Source organism: Haliotis asinina, chromosome 8 (genome assembly GCF_037392515.1).
Source record: "Haliotis asinina isolate JCU_RB_2024 chromosome 8, JCU_Hal_asi_v2, whole genome shotgun sequence".
Classification (NCBI taxonomy): domain Eukaryota; kingdom Metazoa; phylum Mollusca; class Gastropoda; order Lepetellida; family Haliotidae; genus Haliotis; species Haliotis asinina.
This window is the reverse complement of record NC_090287.1, coordinates 11,081,613-11,101,578: the sequence shown is the minus strand read 5'-3', so window position 1 is coordinate 11,101,578 and position 19,966 is coordinate 11,081,613. Positions and strand designations below refer to the sequence as shown.

The 19,966-nt window shown below is 39.8% G+C and overlaps 1 pseudogene; it reads left to right on the top strand.

The window, feature by feature from the left end:
• The window catches only part of LOC137294421 (uncharacterized), a 30,481-nt pseudogene continuing 10,515 nt past the window's right edge, over window positions 1-19,966 (top strand).

Here is a 19,966-nt window from a genome sequence, read left to right as displayed (position 1 = left end):
ATGCAGTTCCAGAGGCTGCCTCCTAGCGGCCACGAAACACGTTACTATAAGGACCGAAGACGTGGACAGAGCACACAATTGACAGGTAATTCTAAGGAACAATGAACAAAGTGAATGGTGATGATTGATACGAATATTGCTATATACTGTTAGTTACAACGTTAGCGTGGGAATGCCTCATTTACACATTGATTAGTTTTTGTGAGTATTTCCACATGAAATAACAGAGGACTTTACCTTAGAACCATCCACGTGACGACCATGCAACCATGTGTCACGTGCCGATTTCGATACAAATGAGGCGTTTTTATTTAAGAAAATCCTGGAGGCAGTTTTATATTGACTTGCGCTTTCATTTCAAACCCTTCGCTCCGAAAGTTGAGCTTTAATCTACTCAAAGGAAATTTGAAGAAAACGGACAAGGAAGCAAAAAATAAGACATGATTTTACGTCAATTTCGTTTTACCGTTAATGATGCCAAAGAGCATTTTCTATTGGTTGTATTGAAACATGAGAAGTGGAACTGCAAATTCAACGATTCCGATAAAATTCCTTCCATGCATTTTCTGAAACCGAACATAGATGTGTGAAACAAGCGAGAAGAAATTGAATCTACAACTAGATGACTGAAAAGAATACTTTCATCACTTAATGAAAAGTTGATTGCGTGATGGGGGATGTGGAAACTGTAATGATCGGTTGATTATGATTGTACTTTGACTTTTTCAGTCTATGGGCATTATGTTTAAGTAAAACAATTAAAAACACAAAAGTTTACATTTGAAATGTATACATGTGACATGTTTGGACTTTATGTTGTAAGTGCTCAGGGATCTTTGGATATCGTTCATGGTAAATTGTGTTATGTTTAGACAGAAGATCTGGATGGTAATACATCATATGTCTTTCCACGATAGTCTGTTTTGGAAGGTTCCAGAGGTTGCACTGTATGGGCGTGCTTTTACCTCGGCCATCTTGCATTATATCTCAAGTTACAAGAGGACCAATGAAGATCGCTATTTATCGTGGATACTAAGCCGAAGCCTATTTTAAACGTTGTATATTATAGGTTTGTAAATTTAGTTTATTTAGAATGCACTTCGTATTGGTCTGTTGTTGTTGTATGCTGTGTACACAGCGAGTTCATATACTCTCTCAAAAAGTACGAGACCATGAACTTTGAAGTCTGGAAGATAGAAAACCCATTGAGGAACGTTACAATGTCATTCATCTTGTGTATGCAGCATCATTTCACGTTATCACCATACGTAAACACAATGCATGGGAACACGTGTGAGTCTCCTACACGTGCATGGGGTGTCATTATGAATCCAGACAGGTCGATAAATCACTGTGGGCCATTTTTCCGTCTTGCATCTGTGCATAATCAGGGTTTTCGTGGTCAAATCACACCCTGCTGACTGGAAATTGTAAATCTGAAATTTTCATGTCATACTCCAGTCACCTAACAAGTGGGATAACTGAAGAAACAGCTTTGCTTTGAATGAAATCCATGTGGTGATGCATTCTCAAAACATCCATTATTATATTATCAACATTGATTCAATCCTATATATCTGCCAATTTCGACAATCGCACATTGAAAGTACAGTTCCCCTACTTTTTTGAAGAGTATATAACGACTGGTTTTCCTTGAATGTATAGTTTCAACTTGGGAATCAGCAAGCTATTTCTTTGGGAATATGTCAGTCACGTCGCACATTTGTTTATTGCATGAATCCGCCTTTTAGCAATATTGTAACGGAAGATACCACGAATGCACGTGGACATGTCGCCCAAAGCACAGGACTCCTGATGAAAACCCTGATATGTCACCCAAAAAAGCGAAACTTTACTTAAGGGACACTCAAACTCCACTGAATAGCTGGACATTCAATATCCAAGGCATTGCAAGGTTTTTGAAAAACAATACCAACATGTACAGATGAGATTGACATACCAAAGTTGCTTGTTGTGAAAAGTCAACATCGGGTCTTCTTTCCGTCTTCCATATCCATAAACAAGGGATTCACCGAGCAGTTATAAAAAAGCCTGCTGTCGTAGTCTAGCTGACATTTTCAAGATTTTTCCCCACTCGAGCTGAACAAAAGATTGATTTTGATAACAACCTTCGGCTGAGCCAGCACCAGGAATATAGTGCATGAGCGTGGCTGCCTTTCATAGGTTTCATTTGATTAAAAGCCATGTGATTCTATAGTCACCACGCGGTGCATTTCACATATCCGTCTATTCAGAAGCACCATCCATGGACCATAAATCAGGTCCTTAAAATGGTCATTTTGTTTTGTCTGTAACGTAGGCATTTCCGGCTGTCAGTCACCCGTCAGCGATCTATATGGCTTATCACCAAAATGAAGGGAATATGACTAGAACGTTATGTGTCCTATTTCTAATGAAGAGGATTATATGGTATCAAAGAAGACATTGCTATTGCGCTGTATATGTTATTAGAAACTGACTGAAGCCGTTATTAGATTTCTTCTATTAGGGATGCGTTCCTAATAGAAATAAAACCCCGTTATCAAAAGGGGTTTTATTTATTGAATATTATACGCTGTCAGATTCCCTTGAATCATTGAAGTCATGCCACTTCCCTTGAATCATTGAAGTCATGTCACTTCCCTTGAATCATTGAAGTCATACCACGCTGTATTGGTCTTTGTGGTAGCACGATCTGACCTAACAGGGCAAGACTCCTTGACCAAATCTCATAAGCTCATATATTTTCATCGCAGATGTTGACAGTAACATACTAAACTATATGAAGAATGTTAGGAGATCTACGTTGCAGAATGATATAGAAGAATATAAATATGAAATAGGTAAACCCCACGGTTCATTGACCCGAAATGTTGCTTAAAACTATTTTGGTCCCGGAAAAATCGATATGAATAATCTAACGAAATGAATCGATTTATTGCTTAAAAAATAAATCGTTATATTCTGTTGCACTTCTATTGTTGTTCAGATTGTTTATTTGGCGATAGGGGCGGTTCTGGTTTTATCCATATAATGTCCCCTTATTACCGCAACTACGGTACAGATTTCACGACAATACGCACAACAGTTACAAACATCTCATAAATAAGGCAGTAATTACTGAACTACTACAACAAACACGCTCAATCATTACAGCAGCATCCACACGCGTAACCAGATGCTCCACATCTTTATTGATATGTGAGTAGTCCACCATGCATGTGAGCACGTAATTTACTGCCTAGCGGAGTATCTGCGCTTCATTAACGCCAGATGAACATCTTGCCGACCAGTCAATGAGACGTTAGTTGGTTCCTTGAATAAACTGCCAGCTCCAAAACGCGAGATGCTGGACCAGCTGATGTCTTGTGTCCATTGCAATTCTAGTCATCCTCCTCCCCCTCCCCCCCCCCCCCTTCCCCCAAACGCGGTTGCTCTGTGGTCGGAAGTGATGGTAGTCTGCTTACGGCAGCAAGGTCACAGTGTGTAAAGTTTGATTCTCATGGCAGAAGTAATGGTACGAGATTTGAAATGAAAAGTTAAAAATGGTTTATGATGTTTGGGCTGTGGGTAGCGGTTTCACTTGGAAAGTAATGAATGTGAAATGTAGAAGTAACCGTGAAACTTGGTCATCTTTGCGAAGACAATAGTTAGGACGGTCTGTACGACTGTAGGTAAGACAGTGGTTAGGACGGTCTATACGACTGTAGGTAAGACAGTGATTAGGACAGTCTATACGACCGTAGGTAGGACAGTGGTTAGGACGGTGTATACGACTATAAATAAGACAGTGGTTAGGACGGTCTATACGACTATTAGTAAGACAGTAGTTAGGACGGTCTATACGACTATAAGTAAGACAGTAGTTAGGACGGTCTATACGACTGTAGGTAAGACAGTGGTTAGGACGGTCTATACGACTGTAGGTAAGACAGTGGTTAGGACGGTCTATACGACTATTAGTAAGACAGTAGTTAGGACGGTCTATACGACTATAAGTAAGACAGTAGTTAGGACGGTCTATACGACTATAAATAAGACAGTGGTTAGGACGGTCTATACGACTATAAATAAGACAGTGGTTAGGACGGTCTATACGACTATAAGTAAGACAGTAGTTAGGACGGTCTATACGACTATAAATAAGACAGTGGTTAGGACGGTCTGCACGACTATAAGTAAGACAGTAGTTAGGACGGTCTATACGACTATTAGTAAGATAGTGGTTAGGACGGTCTGCACGACTATAAGTAAGACAGTGGTTAGGACGGTCTATACGACTATAAATAAGACAGTGGTTAGGACGGTCTGCACGACTATAAGTAAGACAGTAGTTAGGACGGTCTATACGACTGTAAGTAAGACAGTAGTTAGGACGGTCTATACGACTGTAGGTAAGACAGTGGTTAGGACGGTCTATACGACTGTAGGTAAGACAGTGGTTAGGACGGTCCATACGACTATAAGTAAGACAGTAGTTAGGACGGTCTATACGACTGTAAGTAAGACAGTAGTTAGGACGGTCTATACGACTGTAGGTAAGACAGTGGTTAGGACGGTCTGCACGACTATAAGTAAGACAGTAGTTAGGACGGTCTATACGACTATTAGTAAGATAGTGGTTAGGACGGTCTGCACGACTATAAGTAAGACAGTGGTTAGGACGGTCTATACGACTATTAGTAAGACAGTGGTTAGGACGGTCTATACGACTGTAGGTAAGACAGTGGTTAGGACGGTCTATACGACTGTAGGTAAGACAGTGGTTAGGACGGTCCATACGACTATAAGTAAGACAGTAGTTAGGACGGTCTATACGACTGTAAGTAAGACAGTGGTTAGGACGGTCTATACGACTGTAAGTAAGACAGTGGTTAGGACGGTCTGCACGACTATAAGTAAGACAGTGGTTAGGACGGTCCATACGACTATTAGTAAGACAGTAGTTAGGACGGTCTATACGACTGTAGGTAAGACAGTGGTTAGGACGGTCTATACGACTGTAGGTAAGACAGTGGTTAGGACGGTCCATACGACTATAAGTAAGACAGTAGTTAGGACGGTCTATACGACTGTAAGTAAGACAGTAGTTAGGACGGTCTATACGACTGTAGGTAAGACAGTGGTTAGGACGGTCTGCACGACTATAAGTAAGACAGTAGTTAGGACGGTCTATACGACTATTAGTAAGATAGTGGTTAGGACGGTCTGCACGACTATAAGTAAGACAGTAGTTAGGACGGTCTATACGACTGTAGGTAAGACAGTAGTTAGGACGGTCTATACGACTGTAAGTAAGACAGTAGTTAGGACGGTCTATACGACTGTAAGTAAGACAGTAGTTAGGACGGTCTATACGACTGTAGGTAAGACAGTGGTTAGGACGGTCTGCACGACTATAAGTAAGACAGTAGTTAGGACGGTCTATACGACTATTAGTAAGGTAGTGGTTAGGACGGTCTGCACGACTATAAGTAAGACAGTAGTTAGGACGGTCTATACAGCAGTAGATAGGACAGTGGTTAGGACAGTAGGTAGGACGGTCGATAGCTCAGTAGGCTAGATGGTAGCTTGGACAGTAGTTAGGACTGCGTTAGGACAGCGGAGACTGGATGTATTTGTCTTCAATGCACAAATGTATTCCTAAGTACTGACATCATTGCCTTTAGACAGTAATGGTGGCCAAAATTATGGCCACGTTGTGTTGCTTAGAGTTGCGTCCGTCAGACGAACCCACATCCTGTGATCCAAAGTTTGCCCTGCTCATTATCGTTTGGACTTAAGAAGCTTTAACACAGTGGTGATCTTGGTACTGCTTCGTTACTGATCATGATAAAAGGTGGTGTTGATCCAGGTTACACATAAGCTCACCTTACGGATTATAAACATGACACAGTGACCACACTATCTGCGCTACTGTGGTTGTAACGCTTAAACACAAACTCATCACAGTCGTGTCACAAGATCAAGCATAGAAACCTATACAGTTTGCTCTTTTCGAAGCAGTCAGGTGTAACATATAATGAAAGACCACAATACACATCGACGAAAAGGGATCTATCTGATTGTTCCACAGTGGAAAGCAGGAAAGAGTTACGATTCCGTGTACAGTAAATAGCCTAATGTTTATCAACAGTGTCAGTACGGTATTCTGACGAGACTTCAGATCAGGTTTTTTGCTTTCACTGGAGAAGCTGACCATATTTTAACACTCACATATTATCTGAGACATACGGTGTGATTGTTGTTTTTTTTAGTGAAAGTTAAATTATTGTTATCTGATATTCCCATCTAATTTTTGCCTCAAAATACATTAGAGTGTAATCCTGACTGCTATTTGAAAGGTTGCAGGTCTTACCATGACTGGAAATTTAACAAGCACGTGATTAACACATGCTAAGATCTCATGAGGGGAGAACATCCACTACTTAATACGAGCATTGTTACACAGGTCCTGCTTCTAACCCCAATGTGTAAAACTCATTTAAACATCGTTTCCTGATTTGATAAGAGACATACCCTTGATTAAAAGTAGATGTTGTAGAAGCATAAGGCGAGTCAAGAGATGGTCGAGTACATTTGTAGCACATGACGGGCTGATTGGCCAGCTATACTAAAATATGAAATGCCATCGAGTCTTCATCCGATCCCCTCACCGACCAAATGACATTTAACTGATGTGTTTATTTCTTATCACAAGGCTATTGGATTTATAACGAGCTGTTTCCAAAGACTGCTTGCCATGACAACGTCGAAGGCTTCACCGTAGAAGAACTCCCTCGCCGACGTCATGCCCCATCAGTGATAGGATACATCGGTAAAGCTGTCGAGTGAGTCAACGAAACGGGAAACTGCGTCACATTCTGGACATGATCGGAAAGCGTCATTACGAGTATCGTGTTCCCAAGTTGACGGTATGATCATAACAACAGATGCTCAAAACATATGTGTCGTTTGTGTAAAAAAAAATAGCATTCCATTTAATGCTATCAAATATTATCTATTTCGCACTTATGACCTAATAACCCAGCGTCGTCATTGGCTGCACCTGCCCTAAGTAGAAAAGGATTAATTCAATTTCTTTATTTGTTGAGCGTTCACCACTGGTTCCCATTCAGTGTGCTAAAACACACAATGAATACAATGAAAGGTTTTCATTCACATGCTCAGAAGAGTAAAGTGCATGGGATGATTAAATACTGACTGCAGCACATTGAAAACTCATTATGACAAAGAAGAACAATGTTATGCCACCACTAAGTTATTGATAGAAACTATTGCAACAGTGATTCCCCTGAGGTTGCTTCGTATAGGTTAAGAAGGTGCTGGTCTTCGTGATGCTCTACCAGCTTCTCACGAATGGCCATGGCACCAAAAAAGCATGACGTCCATGTTGTCCAGATAAATGAGCGCAGATGCCTTCATTTTGAAAAAAAGGTAAAATCGATATTTCTTGGTCGCTCTATTAATTCGTATCATGACCAAAATACAGAGACCACAACTGCAGGCCATGACTGACAGTGAGGCGGATGTATGTAATTGGTTGCAGAAGAGTTCATGCACAGGTCTGATGTGAAACGGGCAGGAAAAAATGCTTGCTTCAATGCCTCCATAACGACTGAAGGAATCGCCAGACACTACTTTGGTAACAGTTCACACACCGGGTTGAAATATGAAAAAGAATGTTGGACATAAAACATTCTACGCGTAGCTGAAAAGATACCAAAGGAATGTTGAAAGGTAGTGTAATTTAAGGAAGAAATATAGGTTATCGGGAAATGGATTGATCTCAGGCACGTTACTTGCTTCCAACGGAACGTCTTCGTGAACTTTTATAAGAACGTGAGATACTACTTTCTTGGCAAATCAGAACTATGCAAAGTTTGATGGAAGAATTCTGTGCATGTTTGACAAGACAGCACTTGAAGTATGTCGTGTATGCCATGAAATAAATTTATAGAGTGTCCAAGGGCAACTTGATGTTTTCAAACTATTAATACACATTATAATACATGAACAATTTCAATGACCTTTGTCAACATAATTTCGTTGTTTGTCAATAGAAATTATGTCTGATCCAGTGATTTGATACTGCGAGCTACTACTGTCAGGGTACATTGACATGCAGGCCTGGAGGTCCCCATCATAAATGACGTAACAACCCAATCAGAAATCATGTAATTGGATTGTGATAATAACTAGGTAGGATATACAATGGAAATGCCTGTGAACTAGAGATATTCTCGAGATATCAGTGCCATGCTACACCCATTACACTGAAGCATGACCCTACCAACTAAAACGATGCGAAAACGTCAACCATTAGACGGAAGACGTCATCAGTCAGTGGAAGATGCTCCATAACAGTTGATGGCAGTAAGGACGTTGTCAGTAGACAAAATAATATCTAGTCTGTCACAATCCAAGAACACGTCACCTGATCACGTTCCCCGATATAAAATCAACTTTGAACATTTCTGATGATCCTTTTACATGGATGTCTTTAAGAGTCACAGTCTGTGCTAAGCCCGTAAGTACCGATCAATTGCCTTGAGAAGAACGGATAGCTCTTGGAAACTGCGGAAGAAACGTCATTCGCCGATTTCGGTATGGCTTTGAACTTGAAGATAATGAAAAAACTGTGTTGTTGCCATAAAGCTGATCATGACTCTCCACCTTTCCTGATCCAAATGGAATAGGGGAGATGAGAATGTTCATTGAAAAATGTTGAAGTCATATTACCATCTTTTGTATTACCCGTGAAGGTCCTGGGTAGAATGGGTCGTCAGCAACCCATGCTTGCCATAAAGGCCACTATGCTTGTCGTAATAGGCGACTAACGGGATCGGGTGGTCAGGCTCGCTGACTTGGTTGACACATGTCATCGGTTCCCAATTGCGCAGATCGATACTCGTGCTGTTGATCACTGGATTATTTGGTCCTGACTTGATTCTTTACATACCGTTGAGTGCGGCGTAAAAATAGACTCGGTCACTTATCTTCTTTTTTTTGTTTTTATTACCCCCAAATTATATATTTATGCGCAACCTGAAATATGCAAATTATAGGAAACTCAGTAAATCCATAAACACCCAACTACAATTTACATTTTTTCTCTCAACCTAGGCATGTGGTGCAACGCAAGGGCCACCTTAAACAATAAGTCAATATTTTCAGTACGAAATAGCATACAGAATTTATCGTCTGGACGATTGGTTGCAATAAAAATACGGCAAATATTTTTCTCTTACTTCTAGATATATCGGACATATAAGTAAGATATGGTTCTCATTTTCTTGCGATAAATTACAGAATCGATATTAAATATCTAGTACATTTGCAGTTTTGGCAAATCGTGCCACTTGGACTAAGGTAGTGAACGTTATATCTAAATTTAGTAAGCGTTCTCTTAAGCTGTGGTGATTTTATTCTTTGTAAGGTAAATTTATGCATTAATACATATTTATATTCTGAATAGAATTTGACACAGGCTGATGACGACATTCCATTATGCCAGTCCTGTTGATAAATGTCTTTGCACCTCTGCTTGAATACTTCATTGAATTATTGCGTACTGCTTACATATTGAGCGAGCCATACATTTCCGAAGCCATGACTAAAAGGAATAGTTGTAACAAAGGAAAGCCAATTAGTATCTCCGGTATCATCTATGTCATAACTAAATATTAGATATCGTGAACTTGGGTGTCTCATCAATCTTTGCCAATATGTAATAAGTCATAATAAGATTAATAAATAGTGGAAAACGTTATTGTCATACTTACCAACTGTCTCCTACATTCCACGAAGAGACTGGAGCGGGTTCTACATACATACACGTTTTCTTACTTTGTACCACGTAAAAGAATGTCTAACTACATTGCTGAATATATACCACAAAAAAATTAATTACATCAATAAAAGAACAATCTTGGTGGAAGCGATGAATCTCTTGACAAGTGGATAAGCTCAATGGTGCTATTCATGATTGTGGATGTTTTATTGGAACTAAATACAACCTTTGTTAGGCTACAGGACAAACAAATTTTGAATTAGTTCTTAAATATAACTGACCTCAGTCGATGCATAAAAAAGAACGATAAACAGTAGAGAAAACGTGAGTATAAAATGATATTGTTGTAAAAACGCCAGAAGTTGATAATTTAAACCTGAAATTTAGTGTGATCTACATTAAACTGTATACAATATTCTTCAAAAAGCGTTTGCAAGTAATATCTTTTGACTTAAGTGGGGGTCAGTGAAATCCAGGATGCACTATTTCGATCAATCTCACCTGCTGTATGTGTCTTTAACATCCTGAAAGTAAACGTATGCTTGGTCATCGTCGAGACAGCATTGCACTTTAGAATACATAGGGAGTTTGAATGACTTGTTGCTGGGACAGTGGTTGGACACTGGGTACTTCGTTGTTTAAGGCAATGGTAAGTATACTTTGGGGTGGGGGTGTAAAACTGTTCAAGGACGGGATGTGTAGCATGTAGCATTCAGATCACACACATATTTCAGACTTCCAGAACATCCGTTAGATAGTACTAGAATGTTAAACTGTGCCTTTTGTCTTTCGTCTTGAAGACGTGCCCAAGGTCGACTCTTTTCGTCAAGTTTCAGGATGTCCAGTGATTCTAGTAAATGATTTTATCGATTGTTCTTGAAAAAAGTTGCAAGTATGTTGCTTCGAGTTATATTGACGATGTATATTTCCAAGAAAGACCCTTTGGTGACACCTTTACCCATGCACCACGCCCACAAGCTATCCCTTGCCCACCGGGCCCCTACCCACTTTTCTTCATAAACAATGTCCGATAGTGAAGTAGAAGGTTTGAAATGTATGTATACACGACTGATTTAAAATGAGCACTCACTTTCTTGTGTAAAGTTCAAGAGGTCCCATGTCTGTTACGTATTAGTGGTAGTTTAAGCAGGGCAGACTGTGCTATAGTAATGTCGATGGTATCAAGCTCGCTATTTACATTGCTATAGTTCATCACAGTGGCACTCAACTCTTTACATGTGTACTTTCACGCCATTTGCCTGTATGCTATGTCATCATCACCGTCAATAAGTAGGTTTTCTGTCACCAGAACGTGAAAATAGCTTATAAAAAGGCGTCAGTAAACTAACAACTCCTCATCCCCATACTGCAAGGGAAGATGTTTACCTTATATACATATTGAGGACGGTAGAGATGCAAAGGACCAAAGTATGAAAAGGCGCGTGTTTGGTACCGTGACATTAGGCTTAACTCCGGGAGTGAACAGAAAACGTTTCGTTGTCCAGGGGCTATTTATGGGCTTTCTACCACGGTAGCTGGGAGTGGAGCGGAATCACACAGCTATTTGCAGTTAGTACGACCACTGTTTTCTAAGAAGTGACCGTATGTTTAATTAGAAAATGTTATTTCCAATAACTATGGCTTGCACCCAACGTAGACATGATTGGAACAGTTGACGTCATGATCGTTGTAGCTTCTCAATAATCATCGGTTCATTTCCAATGGTATTACACGCGTTTCTTCTCTTATACTTCCAGTAGTTAATGAGTCTCGTGGCGTTATCCTTTTCTTGCTGGGTGCACATAGTGAATTTCCCCGATGAGAAAGCTACGATTGATGTTAAAACACATATTATTTGTTGGGTATTTAAAAAAAGATTTTTGGATCTTTTCCAAGATTGTGAAACATATCTCCATTCTCATAGACATGACAATTATGTTGTTATTTTTACCATAGTAACTGAACTATTTCAGATTTACAGCCTCTTCGGCATTCACAAAACCTAATTCCTTGTTATAGGATTATTTTTATAGAGACTGTCTGGAACCTATCAGTGGTTCGCACAGCCACCGGTGTATTATAAATATTCCACTTCAGCCATTGTTAATTACAAGAATTGACTACCTCATATCACTCAATAATGTACACCGAGCTATTTCCATCCTTTACTGCACGCCCTGTCAATCAGTTGGATTTATGCACCATTATCAATCCGAGGAACAGTACTCATTTCATTTCTAGTGAATAGACATACCCAGCGCTGTATATTACTTGTAGATAATGAAAGTTTAGCTCATAATCGGGAGACGATTGACCTTTGGTTTCGCATTCCATCCCTCTGATCACAATTTTGTGTTCGTGTAGCTGATTTAGGTTCATTCTTCTTCTCGTCGTATCTTCGTCGAACGTTCATTCTTGCTATAACGTTTATTGAATCATGGTTGTTATCTAAAGATCTAAACCATAAACTGAGGATGACGGTGATCAATCGCAATGAGACCCTAATCGTGTATGTTATCGTTAGGAATTGAAGCGGTGTTGTTCACCCTCTCCGCGAATCGGTAGTAATGACAACCGAATTAAACCAGGCACAATTTTAGATCTTACGATTGGAGAACATTCACTATGAAATACGAACATTTTTACCCATGACTTGCTTCTAGCCTCAACGTGTCAATATCTATTATGGATGGGGGCTGGGATGATGTCTGTGAGTGTCAGGAAGGTGAATGAGTGAGTTAAGTTTTATGCCACAGTCATCAATAATCCAGCTGCATGGATGCAGTCTGTAAAATATCGAGCATGGGCCAGACAATCCAGTGCCGAACAGTATGAACATCGATCTACGCAACTGGGATGCGATGGCATGTGTCAACCAAGTCAACGAGCCTGACTGCCCGATACAGTCGATCCTTTACAAGAAGCACGAGTTAACACGGATATTGTCTGCCAGGTAACTATGTGTGTCGTTGGTTTGCATGCGTCCTGGCTTACTGCAGAATTCTGTTTATTGTGGATAAGGACATTTTTTATGGATGAGCAGCTTCTTTAATCAGCTGGAGCGATACAGCTTCATGTATTTGTTCATTGTGGTTTCAGTATGAAATCACAGCGAGGATTTGGCGTGTAAAGTTCGCCCTGATTATACTGCATGACTTCAGATGTTTGAACACAATGGTCGAGACCTAGATCTTTACTGACCATGATACAAGGCGGTGTTGAACGAAGTCCCCCAATACCTTACAGACACCGTCCAAATATTTCTAAAAACTCAAAACCTTGTAGGCGAGCCATATGAGACTTATTTGTTATTGTTTAATCTGCATTCTTAATCTTTATCATACCTCGGTGTACATTGTCTTGTCATCCATCCTATTCCTCTTTGTCACTTCCATTGATTATTCTATGTGACAGCTATGGCCTTTATTGACCATAGCCCTTGGCTGTGTCTGTCACCACATCAAAACGTCACCCATAGAAAACGCCATGGGGTTGAACTGGAACTCCGCTTTACCCCATTCATGTATAATCGTTTGTCATGCCTTGTGTAAGCAGCTAAAGATGTTTAAACTATGCCTTCGTCTTCGTCAACGTATTGTTCGTCTTAATTCCGAGCTAATTCCCCAGACGCACCATATACCATGCGTTGACAATATTAAGCAATTTTCGAAACCGTCAGGTTCCACAAACCGTGAGCGAATCTTATCGATACACATCGATGCCAGGGATCTATCTAATGTTCCACAGTATAAAGCAAGAAGGTACTGTGTTATGATGCCGTGTACGCACAATAGTCCCATGTTTATCAACAGTGTCACTGCGGTTTTCTGCCAATGCTTCAAAGTAGGCGTTGAATTTCACTGGTGGAGCGATAATAATCTTACAAGCTCATATCATCTGAGACACTCAGGATAATTGTTTGCTGTCGAGAAAGGTGGATTTATTTTCATCTCTTCTTTGCTTCAAAAGATACCCGAGTCCAATCCTCAATCCTATTCGAAAAGTTAAAGTTAGTTGGGGAAACACTATACATTATAGGTACCTGATAACGGTACCAGGCCTGGTATTTACATTACCACTGATAAACACAGTAAAGCTCAGAAGAGCTGAGTGTATGTCTACAGATTTAAACGTTCCCAACTGAGCCTTACTAACCATCTCTGTCAACAAATATTATCTTGTCACCACAACGTCAAATACATTATAAAACGGTAGTCTATGAACAACTCCTGTATAGTCCCACCTGTACCCTATTAAATATGGTCGCAGGAAATACGTCGGAACTCAACATGGAAAGGTTAAGACGAGTATTTGCAACTGCCACATGAGGCATGACCTCTGGGCGTTGTTCCAAAAAAAGCGCTTGCTTGTCCAGGGGAACAGCTTGGACATCAAAGAGCCACACAGCTATTTCCAGTTAGTTCGCCCATTGCTTGAAAGAAGTGGAAATATTATTTTTAGATCTATTCCACGTCATTGTCCCCGCACATAGACCAAAATTGTAATAATTGACGTTATAATCGTCGTTGTTTCTGGATAAACTCTGTACCACAAACGCTTCTTCTATGATACTACCAATAGCTAATGAAACTCGTCACGTTACCTTCTTTCTTGCTGGGTGCAATTTCTCCTTCGATACATCTTGGCATTACATCTTTCAGATATGAAACAGACATATCAGTAATTGCGTTATAGAACATGTCATTCATTGTTCTTCTCGGTGTACTTTCATCTAGCCTCCCCACATGCAACAGCATTATATTTCTGAAGTGGTGGAAATCGAATCAAAACTCTCTCTTATTATGATGACTGGTGATTTAACCAAGACGTGATTAACTGATCAGATAATTGGAGAACATCTACCATAAAATACGAGCATTGTTACTCAGAGCTTACTTCTAGTCCCAACGTGAAAAACTAATGTATTAAACATCGTTCCTGATTTGATAACAGGCATGCCCTTCAAACATACACGTTCATGTGGTGGAAAGATGAGGCGAAACATGAGATGGTCGAGTAAAGGGTATTTATTGAAGCACATGACGGGCTGATTGACCAGCTATAACAAAATATTAAATGTCATCGAGTCTTCATCCGATCCCTTCACCGACCAAATGGTATTTAACTGATGTGTTATTTCTCATCACAAGGCAATTGGATTTATAACGAGCTGGTTCCAAATACTTCACCGTAGACGAAAACCATCTCCCACGTCATGCCCCATCAGCATTACAAACGCTTGATGAAAGATGAAACTAATGATATAAAATAATATGCAATATGTACAGTCCGTTTGATTCCATTTGAGACCGATGAATTTCTCGCTAACAAAATCTAATGATTGCAACAAACCCGAATTTTGCACAGCAACATGAAATCGACAGATGATGTGATGATGTGTCTCCAAATTTGGGACACCTGAATAAAAAAGTTGTTTAAATGATGATCGTTTGTTAAACAACTTTTTATTCAGGTGTCCCAGATTATGAGACACATCATTAGAGTTGGTCTATCGATTTCATGTGGCTGTGCAAAATTTGATTTTGTTGCAATTACTAAATTTTGTGTTAGTGAGCAATTCATCGGTCTCAAATGGAATCAAACGGACTGTATATGTGAAATACTTGTGAACTATGAATTCTGGATTCCCTAGATGTCAAGACCATGCTGAGCCCTTCACATTGAAGCACGGCACGGCACATTGATCCAACCACGTCGACCATTAGATGAAGGATGCGAACTATGCTCGATTACAGGCGGTGGCAGAAGGAATGCTTGTAGCAGTTTTTAATAATGTCCGTTCTCTTGCAATCCCAGACCACACCACCTGATCAGGTTTTCCAACTATGAAATCTATGTTAAACACTGCTGATGGTTTTACTTAGAGGTCTAATATAGGCCCGACAAAGAGGACTGCAATGTGTACAGCTGACACCACACTCCATTTAAATAGTTACAGATTGTGCAAAGCCCATACGTAATCAATCGATTGCCTCGCGAAGGACGAGAAGCTTCTCTAAAACTCACCAGCGACGTCATTTTTCGGTTTCGGTACAGCTTTTAACTTGTAACTTTTAACTTACTCGCTGCTTATATTACGCGTTGCTATTACGGTGACTGCGCACCTTATGTGTTTTTTGATGGAATGGCTGTGTGGTTGAGCACAGGTCACACAATCACTATCCTCCGTTACGTTACGTTGCGTTACCCAACTTTGTCGCACCTATCGTTCTGAAAAGACACAGCTGGGAGAAAATAGCATGTAAATAATCTGATATCACGAAAGTCACCATGAACCCTAAGACATGAGATTTATAACAAGCAACTGATTGTCTGCAGTGCCAAATACAAACATCAAGTTCAGTTCTTTCGATTTGGATTTGCTTGATTGTAATTTTTACAAAAATAATACATCCGTTTTCTCAGTCCCTATTATTCTTAACATAACTGAAATTGACAAAATGAACGAAAAACATTATCGATAATAATCTGAAAGATTACAATCGTTTTAATCAGTGCTTTACTGATGCCACCTATTACAAACACATGCAGGGGAAAATCAAGCTCTCACCTTAAAACATGGTAACAGGTATACTTTGAAGTAGGAATTTGCTCCGTACACCATTTGGAATACTTAGGGATGTAGTTGGGAATTACGATCTACGCATCAATCTAAACACTTTCAGAAAGCTTCATTGGTGCAATCTACATGGTGATCTTTAAAGTATTCCCAGATAAATGAGGGCAAAGGTTTTGAGAAAGACACCAAAGGCTGGTGCTACTGCTCTGTTGCAAGACACAAGATACTGTTGCCTGTAATTTTCGTAGAGTCTATTATGGATGAATGAACGTTCGGAACTGGTCTCACGAGCTGATCTGTATCCTACTGACAAAACACGTTAAAGTTTACTATACAATACGTGCATCTGCAGATAAAAATTGTACATTGATGATAAACTATTGAAGGGAATAGGAAACATACGGACTTCACTAGGCATCCAATGTTGTTTGCATTGTCTCATAGATCTTAAGGTATTTAAACATTGCATGATAGTTCACAATTCGCAATTTCAGAACAATTCAGAAACATGCAACACAACAGTCACAAATATATTCCTAAATAATGCCATAATTATAGAACTACAACAGAGGTATAACCAATACCAGATGCTCCACTTTTTGTCTGGTACAGCGAGTATTTCATCATCCGTGTGTGTATGCAATTTGTGCTTATCAGAGTATCTACGTTTCATTAAAGCCGCCACATGAACACAATGCAGAAACTGATTCTTTTGAAAAATTCGCCAATCGAGACACGAGTTAATCCCTCGTTATGTCCACTGAAACATGGGTTGGACCTTGACACAGTATGCATCTGGGATGGGGGCTGAGATGTGTCCTGATTAGTATGAGGACGGCGAGTGACGTTTTACACCGAACCCATCAATATTCTAGCAGTATGGCTGGCAGTAGCCTCTTATGACAAGCTTGCTGAAGATCATTTCTAGCCTGCAAGGTGACTATGCATTTTGTTTGGTTGTTGTGACTTAAGTAATTGCAGGACTCTATTTATTATGGTTTCAATAGGAAATCACGATGTGGCTTGGACATGTAAACGTAGATCCATTCAGAAATACATGCTTTTTCGGGCTACTAAATGTAGCTGTAGCTGAAATATGGCTACGATTTCGGTTGAATATTAATGATTCAGCATAAATTCTGTTGTTTTGGACTTGAACTTTAAGGTACTGAAGAAGAATATTTCAGTACTTATAGATATGAGGTACTAAAATGAATTTGAATGGCAAAGATGAAACATGATCTTCTGGAAAGATATTAGATAGGACAGTTATTCGGACATTAAGTACGTCGGTGACCTACACAATGGGTAGAACGCAAAATGAACAAGGGTTTGGAACAGTGAATAGTTAGTGGCACGGACAAGGATAAGGACACTATTCAGGTCAGTTCGTAACATACTGAGTTGTTCAGGCAATGGGTATGAGAGTGGCTGGACCAGTATAGAGAACGGTGGGTACAACTGTGGGAAGGGCTGGATGTGAATCCTACAGTGCGCACACATATATCTGACGTCTTGGGCATCTTCAAGACAACAGTGGTACCAGGGTTACAGGCTTGTCCGGAATGCCTCATTTCATTATGGTGTTGCGTTCCCAAAGACCCAACGACATGTGCAAGATGATTACGAACTGGATATTCTTTTTATTATGTTGGGTGAATGGTGTAATTCTTTTTCAACGTACTTGTTTCACTAAGTATATTTTGTTTAGAATGTCTCCCTGAACGACGCCACCAACACGACCATCTCTCTAAGCCAAACCAACACCCAACAAACCCTTCTATTTCTGATTTTAGGAGGCACAAAAGCATTACCATTTCTGGAAGATCCACGCAAGGTGAAACAACAGAGAGTCATATCATACCCATAGATACTAGGAATCAATGTCGATGAACCACCGTTAAAGCACGAACACTTATCGAGTTTTCACACCATGCGCCTCTAGTCTCATGATAGTATCAAGAGCCATGTAGTTAAAACACGGCAGACTCTACTATATTCATGTCCAGAGTATCAAACCCGTTATTTACATTACCATAGATAATCACAGTGGCGCTCAACTGAGCTGGGTGAATGTTAACAAACGTACTATCTCGCCATTCCCCTCTGTGACTATACCATCATCACTGTCAATAAGTAGCTTGTTGGCACCAGAACGTGAAAATAACTTATGAAAGGGGGTCCGTAAACTTATAAATCCTGGTTCTCCAACCACTACGGAAGATGTTTACCCTATGAAAATATTGTAGAGAGAAAACATGCAAAGGACCTCAGTATGGAAAGTTGAAATGGGTGTTTGGTACCTTGACATGAGGCATGGGAGTTGTGGACAGAACGCGTTTCCTTGTCAGGGATCCATTTATGGGCTTCTTGCCACTCGCAGTCCTTGGGTGGAACAGAGAGACAGAGCTATTTGCAGTTAGTTCGACCACTGATTGGAAGAAGTGACTGGATGTTTAATTAGACAATATCATTTCCAATAACTATCCCAGACATCACTGGTCCCGCACGTAGAACGAAATTGGAAATTGAACTGACCTTAGTTCATTTCCAGTAGTATCACAAGCATGTCTTCTCTGATACTTCCAGTAGTTATGAAACGCGACGTAACCCCTTTTCTTTTTGGGTGCACTTTGGTGTAAAACAATGAAAGGAATGAAAGGATAAAGTAGCATGTCTTGAAGTTAAACCAAACAGTTTCCTATAGTTGTATGACATGCAGATTTGTAGTTCTTGTTTATGGATTTAGAAACATATGCCCATTCTCATCGATATAACAGTATAATATCATTGTTGTTTTCGACACTGTAACAACCGGGCACGTTACTATTTCTGATTTATAAGTCACTTCGACATTCATTCATTTATAAGTCAATTTGGCATAACTTCTTTGAGTGGCATTTTAAAAGTTGGAGAGTACAAGATTGACAAAATTTATGGTAACAACTTCATTATTACGATAGTGCGACTTGCCAACGGTGCAGGAATCAGTACCGAAACGTCCCACCATCATAATAAAGAAGTTGTTACCATAAAGTTGGTCAATCTTGCAATTCGGCATACACAAAACCTAATTGCTTGTTACACCCAGTGATGCTAGAGGGTCTGTCTGGCACCTTTCCGTATCGCACAACATCCAGTGTATCGGTAGTATTCTACTTCAATCAGGTTTAGTTACACAAATGCCCCATTCCATGTAATTCCACCATGCACAGCAAGTTTTTCCCATCATTTACTGCGCATAATGTCAATAATTTGAATTTATGCATCATTATTAATCCAAGAAATACTCAACATTTTTCATGGATACACATATCCGGCGGTAGATGCTATATGTTGATGGTAAGAGCCTAGTTCATAATTGGTAGACATTTGATGCTTACTTTCTCATTCTGTCTTCGGGCTCTTTGATTACGATTTAATTGATTTGGGTTCATCATGCTTCTCGTCTTATCTTTGCCCGACGAGAGTTCATCACTTCTTGATATCACGTTTATTAAATCACGGCTGTTAGCTGGAAACCTTAACCATAAACTGAGAAAGAACGTGTATCACTCATGATGAGACCATTATCGTGTAATGTTATCGTGAGC